This window comes from Catharus ustulatus, chromosome 16, assembly GCF_009819885.2.
Source record: "Catharus ustulatus isolate bCatUst1 chromosome 16, bCatUst1.pri.v2, whole genome shotgun sequence".
NCBI lineage: Eukaryota > Metazoa > Chordata > Aves > Passeriformes > Turdidae > Catharus > Catharus ustulatus.
Genome location: NC_046236.1, coordinates 16,379,729 through 16,391,526, shown reverse-complemented (window position 1 = coordinate 16,391,526; position 11,798 = coordinate 16,379,729). Strand labels below are relative to the sequence as shown.

At 54.2% G+C, this 11,798-nt stretch overlaps 1 long non-coding RNA gene across 1 annotated transcript; it reads left to right on the top strand.

The window, feature by feature from the left end:
• Positions 1-1,456: 1,456 nt before the first annotated feature.
• On the top strand, positions 1,457-11,427 carry LOC117004113. The gene is made up of 3 exons (XR_004419587.1): positions 1,457-1,885; positions 5,002-5,123; positions 10,773-11,427. It is a non-coding gene; the product is annotated as an uncharacterized LOC117004113 (long non-coding RNA).
• The last annotated feature ends 371 nt before the right edge of the window (positions 11,428-11,798 follow it).

The following is an 11,798-nucleotide window of genomic DNA, read 5'->3' as shown; positions in this document are numbered from 1 at the left end:
CCTTTGAATTAAGCACCAGTTCACCCTCAGTGCTGCAGGCGATAAAAGGGAATATTCCAGTCGCTGTGTCCATCAGCGCTTTGCCAAGCAGAGTTAACAAGTAAACAGTAATCGCCCGCAATTACTGCCCATTACGTGCTCTCTTCACCTGCGATCTCAGCGGAGCCGAGCGTGCCAAGGAGCTGTCAGGGTGAAATCACAGCGGAGAGCTGCCAAACGCTGGCTCCGGGAAACACCCGAATCCTCTCTGGGTGCCCCTCCGTGCAGAGCTGGCGCTGGGGAATTATGAATTGTCTGTGGGGCTCATCTCGGGTTCGGGGCTGACACTGCAGAAATGGGGTGGGCGAGCTTTGTTCGAGGGATGAGGTGTGGTGTCCACACAGCGAGGAGCGGGGAGGGCGATGAACAGGGGAACAGAGCCCCTGGGCAGGGGACAGGGACAGGGAGGGCAGGGGACAGCAGGGCAGGGACAGGGGACAGGGGACAGCAGGGCAGGGACAGGGACAGGGGACAGGGGACAGCAGGACAGGGACAGGGAGGGCAGGGACAGGGGACAGCAGGGCAGGGACAGGGAGGGCAGGGACAGGGGACAGCAGGGCAGGGACAGGCAGGGCAGGGACAGCCAGGGCAGGGACAGGGGACAGCAGGGCAGGGACAGCAGGACAGAGGACAGCAGGGCAGGGACAGGCAGGGCAGGGACAGGGGACAGGGGACAGCAGGGCAGGGACAGGGGACAGGGGACAGCAGGGCAGGGACAGGGACAGGGGACAGGGGACAGCAGGACAGGGACAGGGAGGGCAGGGACAGGGGACAGCAGGGCAGGGACAGGGAGGGCAGGGACAGGGGACAGCAGGGCAGGGACAGGCAGGGCAGGGACAGCCAGGGCAGGGACAGGGGACAGCAGGGCAGGGACAGGGAGGGCAGGGACAGGGAGGGCAGGGACAGGGAGGGCAGGGACAGGGGACAGCAGGACAGGGACAGGGAGGGCAGGGACAGGGGACAGCAAGGACAGGGACAGGCAGGGCAGGGACAGCCAGGGCAGGGACAGGGGACAGCAGGGCAGGGACAGGGAGGGCAGGGACAGGGAGGGCAGGGACAGGCAGGACAGGGGACAGCAGGGCAGGGACAGGCAGGGCAGGGACAGGGGACAGGGGACAGCAGGGCAGGGACAGGGAGGGCAGGGACAACAGGGCAGGGACAGGGAGAGGCAGGGCAGGGGACAGGGGACAGCAGGGCAGGGGACAGGCAGGGCAGGGACAGGCAGGACAGGGGACAGCAGGACAGGGACAGGCAGGACAGGGGACAGGGGACAGCAGGACAGGGACAGGGAGGGCAGGGACAGGGGACAGGGGACAGCAGGGCAGGGACAGGGAGGGCAGGGACAGGGACAGGCAGGGCAGAGGACAGGGGACAGCAGGGCAGGGACAGGCAGGACAGGGACTGGCAGGACAGGGACAGCAAGGACAGGGACAGGCAGGACTCTGTCACTGCTCTGGATGTGCCCTGCCACACCTCCAGGAGCATCCTGCCCAGACATCTCATGGCCAGCAGAGAGGGAAGGGCAGGGTTTTGGTGTTCTACCGACCTGCTTGAAATGCTTACTTCAGGGATGAATTGAATTATTCTCAGAATTGCCTTTCCTTTCCTTTTGCCATCCAAAAAAGCAGAAGGTGATGATCTCGGATGTGGAGCTGTAAGTCAGGGGGGATAGATACTGCTGGAAATTTGTCATTCATTTTACCCAGTATTTTCCTAGTGTGCTTCTCTGGTTCTACTTTATTTTAAGGATGAATTTTCTAGGGATGGATCTCCTCCAGTGTTTCCATGCAAGCAGACGGTAGAAAGGGAAGATGTAGAGAGACAGCTTTGCACATGCCTGTTCAAGGTAATGTTTTGTTCTCTTGAGCCAGGTTTGCCCTGAAGATGGCTGGTCCTGAGCAGTAATTGTCCCTGCCAGCCTTGCCTGGGCACCTGCTCCTGTCTCTGTCCCTCTGCAGGGAAGGGGCAGCAGTGCAGGGGAGAGAGGGGCTGCTGAGAGCCCAGCCAGATGTGGGACAGGAGCTGCTGAGAGCCCAGCCAGATGTGGGACAGGAGCTGCTGAGAGCCCAGCCAGATGTGGGACGGGAGCTGCTGAGAGCCCAGCCAGATGTGGGGACAGAGGGGCTGCTGAGAGCCCAGCCAGATGTGGGACAGGAGCTGCTGAGAGCCCAGCCAGATGTGGGGATGGAAGCTGCTGAGAGCCCAGCCAGATGTGGGGACAGAGGGGCTGCTGAGAGCCCAGCCAGATGTGGGGACAGGAACTGCTGAGAGCCCAGCCAGATGTGGGGACAGGAGCTGCTGAGAGCCCAGCCAGATGTGGGACAGGAGCTGCTGAGAACCCAGCCAGATGTGGGGACAGGAGCTGCTGAGGGCCCAGCCAGATGTGGGGACAGGAGCTGCTGAGGGCCCAGCCAGATGTGGGGACAGAGGGGCTGCTGAGAGCCCAGCCAGATGTGGGGACAGAGGGGCTGCTGAGAGCCCAGCCAGATGTGGGGACAGAGGGGCTGCTGAGAGCCCAGCCAGATGTGGGACAGGAGCTGCTGAGGGCCCAGCCAGATGTGGGGACAGAGGGGCTGCTGAGAGCCCAGCCAGATGTGGGGACAGGAGCTGCTGAGAGCCCAGCCAGATGTGGGACAGGGGCTGCTGAGAGCCCAGCCAGATGTGGGGACAGAGGGGCTGCTGAGAGCCCAGCCAGATGTGGGGACAGAGGGGCTGCTGAGAGCCCAGCCAGATGTGGGGACAGGAGCTGCTGAGGGCCCAGCCAGATGTGGGACAGGAGCTGCTGAGAGCCCAGCCAGATGTGGGACAGGAGCTGCTGAGAGCCCAGCCAGATGTGGGGACAGAGGGATCTGTGCAGCAGCTCAGCTGAACACAGTGGCAGCACAGTGGGGCTGCAGCCCCCCAGAGCAGGCTGGCTTTGGAGCCAATACCTGATGCTGGATATTTGTATTGGGGTAAAAATAAAGAAAAAAAAAAATAAACCATGTGGATCCACAGTGTCTCTTGAGCTCAAATACGCCTGAAGTTTCCAAGGGAGCCCAGCAGCCCTGGCTGCTGCTCCTGCTGCCCATGCTGGAGGGCAGCTGGTCTCTGCTTTGGGCAGCAGCCCCTCCGATCTCCATGTGAACTGCAGAGAATTACAGGGATGCATTGCTATTTATAGAGGAAAGGCAGCATGTCTGCTCTCAGTGCCTGGGCCCTGAGGTGCAGGCAGGACTGCAGGGTGAGATTCCGAGCACCAGGCAGCCTGGGAGCTGCTCCAGGAGCTGGGCCAGCCTGTGCAGGCACCGAGACCATTTCTGCAAGCTCTGACCCCATGGCAGTCAGTGACTCTGGTGGGGCTGGTGCCACTCAGGGAGGTAGTAGTGGCATTAACTGGAGGAAATACTACAGAGTAAGTATTAGCCTTGTATTATGTAGAATTTTAAAGCGCTTCATTAATTTACAATTCCACTTTTTATTAAATTAATTTGCATTTTAATGAAAAAAATAAGTGGAGCCGGCTCTCTTCCTGAAGTGGCGATAACAGGGCACCTGAGTGCGGGTGAGTGTGCTGAGGTGGCTCTGCACTCCCTGGCTGCCAGCGTGGGGGACTGTCCCCAGGCAGTGTCCCCTCCTTTCCCTGTCCTCGAGCAGCCTGTGTGCCCAGCCTGGCTCTTCTGGGCTGCAGCTCAGCCCGGGGGGAAAGGCTGCAGGAGAGGGCAGGACTGGCTGCAGGGATCCCAGCTCACTCAGGAGATGCCTCTTGCTGTGCCCCTGTGCCCTCCTGGACAGGGCCACCGTGTCCCTGCTGCCAGCTCCTTCCCCAGGAGCTGGGACAGCAAAAGGCGCTGGGACAGCAAAAGGCGCTGGGACAGCAAAAGGAGCTGGGACAGCAAAAGGAACTGGGACAGCAAAAGGCACTGGGACAGCAAAAGGCGCTGGGACAGCAAAAGGAACTGGGACAGCAAAAGGAGCTGGGACAGCAAAAGGAGCTGGGACAGCAAAAGGAACTGGGACAGCAAAAGGAGCTGGGACAGCAAAAGGAGCTGGGACAGCAAAAGGCACTGGGACAGCAAAAGGTGCTGGGACAGCAAAAGGAGCTGGGACAGCAAAAGGTGCTGGGACAGCAAAAGGAGCTGGGACAGGAGAGCCCCAGGCCCCCCTCAGCAGGCAGGGCAAACGGAGGAGCTCAGCTGAAGGTTAAAAAAGTAAAAATTCCCCTTGCTGGGCACCCTTTGGGCTGTGCAGCTCATGTCCCTGCGATGGCAGTGATCCAGGAATGCTGTTCCTCAGGGAGATACCCTGGGATTGGGGCTCCTTGGGGAGATAACCTGGGATTGGGGCTCCTTGGGGAGATAACCTGGGATTGGGGCTCCTTGGGGAGATAACCTGGGATTGGGGCTCCTTGGGGAGATAACCTGGGATTGGGATTCCTAGGGGAGATAACCTGGGATTGGGGCTCCTTGGGGAGATAACCTGGGATTGGGGCTCCTCATGGAGATAACCTGGGATTGGGATTCCTAGGGGAGATAACCTGGGATTGGGGCTCCTCAGGGAGATAACCTGGGATTGGGGATCCTCGGGGAGATAACCTGGGATTGGGGCTCCTTGGGGAGATAACCTGGGATTGGGATTCCTAGGGGAGATAACCCCGGGATTGGGGCTCCTCAGGGAGATAACCTGGGATTGGGGCTCCTCGGGGAGATGAGATAACCCTGGGATTGGGGTTCCTAGGGGAGATAACCTGGGATTGGGGCTCCTCAGGGAGATACCCTGGGATTGGGGCTCCTCGGGGAGATAACCTGGGATTGGGGCTCCTTGGGGAGATAACCCTGGGATTGGGGCTCCTAGGGGAGATGAGATAACCCTGGGATTGGGGCTCCTCGGGGAGATAACCTGGGATTGGGGCTCCTCGGGGAGATGAGATAACCCCAGCACTGCTGCTCCTCAGGGAGTTCAGCCTCACCCCTTGGCTGGCAGGAATCAATGCTGGAGTGAAGCAAGGCACGCTGGTGCAGAGTAAATAGCAGAGATCGCCCTGAAATCGCTGGAGTCGAGCAGCTGGATTTAAAGGGGGACAAAGGTGGTGTGTTTCCCTGCAGGTTTGTTGTGTTGGGGTTTGGAGGGTTTTGGGGGGGATTGTTTGCTTGTTTGTATTTTTGTTGTTATTTGGTTTGTTGGGGATTTTTTTTTTTTTGTTGTTTGGGATCTTTCTGTTACTCTTCTTTGCTTAGAAGTTTTTTGTGTTTTGAGGGGTTTTATATTTCTTTGGGATTTTTTGCTTGTTCGTTTCAGGTTTGTTGTTTTTTTAATATAGAATTTCAGGTGTGGTTACAGCTAGGCAAAGTAAAAAAAAATTAAAAATCCACTACCTTCTTTGCCTTCTGGCTCTGGGATCAATAAGTAACATCTCTGGTGCCTGAACAGCCTAAAGTCTTGATTGGGAAACAAGCATTTCTCTCTTGCATTTCATAATATTATTATTTAATATTTGTTGTTTAAATATTTATTATTATTATTATTACAGTTGTTATTATTAATAATATTGCCATGTCAGTTGGCTGCAAATGAGATTCTCTCCACCAAACCATCTTTACTTCCAACCTCTCTCCTCATCAGCTCTGCTGTTGACTTTGTGGCAGCAATCCCACACAGTCCTTTGGCTTTTGAGACAGGTTAATTTAATAAGTCTTTTTAATTTTTAATTTTTTTTCCCACTGTCATCACCTGTCTGCTAAGGGAGCTGTGGCTGTGTTCCCTCACAGCTCAGTGTCCCAGTGGTGCCAGCTGTGGATCTCCAGGCCCGTGCAGCCGCAGGTGTTGGGAATTTCTGGCTCCAGGAGCACTGCCCTGGAGCTCCTTGCCCTCAGAAGAGGAGCACCAGGGCATTGTGTGTGTGTAGGCTTTTCTTAGAAAGGAAAATTAAGCAATAAACATCCACAGAAATGAGACATTTAAACATTCCAAGTAATTGATATCAGGAAAAAATATGATAGGATGAAATCTATTCCTGCAATAAACTGTCCATTAGTTGGGCCATCAGCATAACCCTAATCTAAAGTTATGAGGATCCATTACAGATATAATCAAATACAATTTTCTATATTCCATGAATCAAAAGCACCATATGTATTAAGAGCCTAGTTTGTCTTTTTGTTCCTGCCTTCTCCTAGAACAGTGTATATCTGATTTCTTGTGTTATATTGCTCTGATGTCTGCTAAGGGCACCATGCCCTAGAAATTCACATTAAATAACTGAGAGCGAGTACTAGAAATGAAAAAAGTGAAATACTATCTAGACAGCTGGAAGTAAAAATATGAAAAGTGTTGCACTTACAGAAGGAAAAAAACCCTATTTTTATGACTTGAATAGACAGCCTGGTATAAAGAGAAATTTCTCACCCGAGATCAGCCATGCAGCTGGGCTGCAGCAGGCTGGAATGGGCAGGTCCTGGCTCCAGAGATGCTGGGATGTGCTGCAGGTGCCAGGTGTGGAAGGCACACGCGTTCCCTCCCTGCCTGGGCACTCCAGCCCACCACGGGGACACTTGCAGTGAGCTTTTAAAGGAGACCCTGCAGACAGGGTGAACTGTGGCCAGACATGAGCAGCTGTGAACCCTCCACTGTGAGGGACGTTCCTTCCATCCCCAGTGGCCTGACTTCCAGCTTGTCCTTCTTTCCCTTTGTTTTCTTCGTTTTCCCATTTCTCACCATGGAGCAGCACACTCCTCTCCCCTGCCCAGTCCCCCCTGCCTCCCTCGCTCTGCTCAGCCAGGGATGTCAGGGCCGGTCCTGCCCGGCTCAGGGACACACCCTGGCTCTGGCAGATGTCCCTGGGAGCCAGGGCCAGGAGACTTCATCAGCAGAGCCTCAAGGGACCTGCCAAGGTTTGCAAGGGTGGCTTCCTGCCAAGAGCTCCCCCCATCTCTGAGCAGTTTTCCAGAAAGGTGTGTGTGGCCTGCACAGGAAGGTGTGGAAGGAGGGCTAGCACAGCTGGAAATATGGCTAGCACAGCTGGAAGGAGGGCTAGCACAGCTGGAAATACGGCTAGCACAGCTGGAAGGAGGGTTAGCACAGCTGGAAATATGGCTAGCACAGCTGGAAGGAAGGCGAGCACAGCTGGAAGGAGGGCGAGCACAGCTGGAAGGAAGGCGCGCACAGCTGGAAGGAGGGCTAGCACAGCTGGAAATATGGTTAGCACACCTGGAAATATGGCTAGCACAGCTGGAAGGAGGGCTAGCACAGCTGGAAATATGGCTAGCACAGCTGGAAGGAGGGCTAGCACAGCTGGAAGGAGGGCTGGCACAGCTGGAAATATGGCTAGCACAGCTGGAAATATGGCTAGCACAGCTGGAAGGAGGGCTAGCACAGCTGGAAATATGGCTAGCACAGCTGGAAGGAGGGCTAGCACAGCTGGAAGGAGGGCTGGCACAGCTGGAAATATGGCTAGCACAGCTGGAAATATGGCTAGCACAGCTGGAAGGAGGGCTAGCACAGCTGGAAATATGGTTAGCACACCTGGAAATATGGCTAGCACAGCTGGAAGGAGGGCTAGCACAGCTGGAAATATGGCTAGCACAGCTGGAAGGAGGGCTAGCACAGCTGGAAGGAGGGCTGGCACAGCTGGAAATATGGCTAGCACAGCTGGAAGGATGGCTAGCACAGCTGGAAATATGGCTAGCACGGCTGGAAGGAGGGCTAGCACAGCTGGAAGGAGGGCCAGCACAGCTGGAAGGAGGGCTAGCACACTGCTCCTGGTGGCACAGCTCCAGCAGCTGCTCGTGGAGCTGTGAACGCTAAAGGCTTGAGAAATTAATTTTGCTGTCAGAGATCCCAATGCACACGTGTGAACTGTGGTTCAGCAGGTATGAACCCACCTGGCTGCGCTCCAGCTCCGGGAGCGCCGCTCACCGCAGGGAGGAGGAGGCCAGCAAGCACTTGCCAGTGTAAGCTGCTATTGTCTTCCACATAAAACATGCCCTTAATTAATAGCTAGCATGAACCTAAGCCACTATCTCTGTTATCAATTTGTGGATGTGGTTGGATTGTCTGTCTCCCAGGACAGTAATATCCCTTCATCTTACTGCAAATTGCTCACAGCATCCTTCTATTACACAGGCTTAATGCTTGAAAAATAGAGATTTAATACTCTACCATATCAGACTAAGTGAGGTCAAAGCAATTCATATTCACCATCCCACAAAGCTCCCTGACGGTGTTCCTGTGAGGAATGTGATGTGGAGGATCCTGCCCTGGCTCTCAGCTGTCCCAAGCCAGCAGGGAGCAGGACAGCCACCCACGGTGGGGACGAGAGGGGCTGCAGAGTGCCCAGCCACGCTGGCTGGGGCTGAGGGGTCCCTGCCACGCTGTGCCAGCCTCTGCCCCTGTGCTTTGCCACCCATTCCTGCATTTCCCATTTTGAGAGGTTTTGGTGGAGCAGAATGGCAGCAGCCTGTGTGTTTTGAGTGTGTGATAGGATCAGAAATTGCTTCTGGGGTTCCCAGGGTGCTGGAGGTTCCCTGATGTGTTTTTAATGAGCTGGCTGAGCGTAACTTATGTGCAAGTTTCCTCTGAGCTGCTGGTTGTCACCTTGGCTCTGGGCAGAAAGCCTGGGAGTAGCGTGTCCTGTGTTCACATGTTTATTTTTGCCCTGAAAGGTGTATATATACTGAGAAAAAACAGTAGCTGGTGTTTGTGCATTTCCTCCCCAGCAAGAAAATATTTATCTCCAGGGATGATGTGTGTATTGCCAGGACACAGCCCTCCTGCATCTGCTTTTATGTGTGTGCCAGGACATGGATTTCACCTGCAACTTGTGAGAAAATACCTAAGAACATAAAATTAAGGGGAAGTTTAGTTTCAGACGGATTTATGCTGAGAAATTAAATGTAGGTTAGGAGAAGTATCCCTTTGCCTTGCACAAAGTTGGGATAATGAACATAATTCTGGTGTCAGCTGAGTGTCCAGCTGAGTGTGCCAGACCCTGAGTGGGGAGCAGATCTCCCACCCAGAGCAGCACTGCTGAGGAAATGCAGGCTGCCTTCTGCACCCAGAGCTGGGCAGCAGCACTGCCCTGCAAACACTGCTTCTCACAAGAATCCATTGCTCCCAAGTCAGGAATTTGGAGAATGAAACTGCTGGGCTGAAATGAGGCAGAGGCTTTAATTCCAGCAGCAGAGGCAGTTCCTGCTGGGACCCTGGGGCTGGCAGGGACTGGCACCTCCAGAGGAGCTCTGGGGCAGGGGAACTGCCAGCCCTTGTTCTCTGGGCACGGTGACACGCTGGTGAGTGCTGAGTGGCTAATTGCTCAGGGCAGGCTGACATGATGGAGCAGGTCTGAGAGCACCGAGGCCAGCAGTGACGCAGAACGCTCCATTTTTCATAGCGTGCTGCTTGTATCCTACAACTCCTCCTGTAATGGACTAGCAAATTACCACCCTATTTAAAAGGCAGCAATTTATAACATTTTGATAACTGCGTGCTCCTGAGGGTATGTTATCCGTGCCTGCAGAGAGAAGGAGTGGGAATGTGCTATCCCTGCAGTGTGGGCACGGGCACGTGGGAGCAGGCACACACACCTCTGCCACACCAAAACCTCTGCCACACCAAAACCTCTGCCACCCCATCACCTCTGCCACACCAAAACCTCTGCCACCCCATCACCTCTGCCATCCCAACACCTCTGCCACCCCAAAATCTCTGCCATCCCAAAATCTCTGCCATCCCATCACCTCTGCTACCCCAACACCTCTGCCACCCCATCACCTCTGCCATCCCAAAATCTCTGCCACCCCAGCACCTCTGCCATCCCATCACCTCTGCCATCCCATCACCTCTGCCATCCCAAAATCTCTGCCACCCCAGCACCTCTGCCATCCCAAAATCTCTGCCATCCCATCACCTCTGCCATCCCAACACCTCTGCCATCTCAAAATCTCTGCCATCCCAAAATCTCTGCCACCCCAACACCTCTGCCGTCCCAAAACCTCCACCCCAGGACAGGTCAGAGGCTCATCAGGCTCTCCCTGTCAGACCTGGGCAGTCTCTGTCCCATTCCTGCTCATTTCAGCGTGTTTCTGGTTTAGGGATGGTGACGTTCCAGTGCCTGTCCTGTTTCACTGTTCCCTGGTGTCACCGCCCAGGGTCCATGTGTGCATTGGATATTTCCAAGCTTTGGAATTGCTTCAACCCCAAGGCATGTCCAGGTGGTTGCTCCCGCAGAGGAACTGCAATCATGAGGAGGGGGTAGGAATGTACTGACCCGATTTACAAAGTCCCAGGGTCAGCAGACAATTCTTTTAAAGATCTCCTCTTACTTCTTTGTGGGAAGGCACCTTGGGGCTCTATCCCATGGCCAGCAGCCCTTGTGTCTGTGAGTTCTCTGCAGACACACAGGCCACCACCCACATCTGGGTGTCCATTGATTGCATTTCAGATTCTGTAATTTAGATTCTGTATTTCAGACTGTATTACTGTATTTCAGACTGTGTTACTGTATTTCAGACTGTATTACTGTATTTCAGACTGTGTTACTGTATTTCAGACTGTATTACTGTATTTCAGACTGTATTACTGTATTACTGTATTTCATACTGTATTACTGTATTTCAGACTGTGTTACTGTATTTCAGACTGTGTTACTGTATTTCAGACTGTATTACTGTATTTCAGACTGTGTTACTGTATTTCAGACTGTGTTACTGTATTTCAGACTGTATTACTGTATTTCAGACTGTATTACTGTATTACAGCTGCGCTGCTGCTGCTGCTGTGTTGCACACACATCACTTCTGCTGCACGTGAGGAATCTGCCTTCATTTCTCACTGAGGAGTCTGAAGAATTGAGTGCCCAAAGAATTTGCAAGAGAACATACATCCCTCTGAAGTAGCTGCACTCTGACTCCTGGGTCATGGCAGGACTCTGGCTCTGGGTCAGCTCTTCCTGCACAAATTGGGCCCTCTGCAATTTCCTCACAGAAGCTGCTGCTTTCCACAGAACCAGGTGCTGTGTCCTGGGAGGAAGGGAACGCAGGATCCAAGCCCAGGCACTGGTCATCCCCTGTCACCCTGCAGGAGTGACCAGAGCAGGACAGTGCAGAGCAGGGAGCCACAGGGCTGTGGCTGTGGGAACAGTTTGCAGTGAATGTGCCCTGGGTTTGCCAGCAGAGTGCTCCTGCATTAGCACCACAGCAGCAGGTGCTTTTAACTGTCTGCTTTCCCTCTGGAGTGGTGAAACTGCTCCATGCAGCAGAGATGCATCCAATTAATCGGATGGATAAAAGTGGTTAATGCACCTTGGAGAAGCATAATTTAATTGGAAATGATTATTATGTTCTGTTCCTATGTAAAGAGTGTGAGAATCAGCACTAATGGGTCTGTATGAACATGACTTTTAATTGCTCTGAGGTTCTGTGATTTAAGCTTTTTTCTGGCTATGGTTTTGTTTCCCAGAGACCTTTGGAGGGATGCAATAACACTCTGGGGTCCAATGAGGTACAGTGCCAGGAGTCAAGGCTGTCACTCCTCTTTGTGCTCGTTCTGGGGTGGAGCTGGAGTCTGTGTTTTGGCTCTGAAACGCCCAGGGATGGCTCCTGAGCGCAGCATTCCTGGCTGAATGAGCTCCTGGCTGAGCTGCAGCCCTGTGTGGGAGCAAGGGCTGCCCTGTGCTCTGGCTTTGCCTTCTGCTGTTTCCCAGAGCAGACCAAGGTGAGCAGGATTCTCCTGGCTGCAGGGGCACGGGTCCAGCTGGCTGGGTCACCTGTGGGCACGGACAGGAG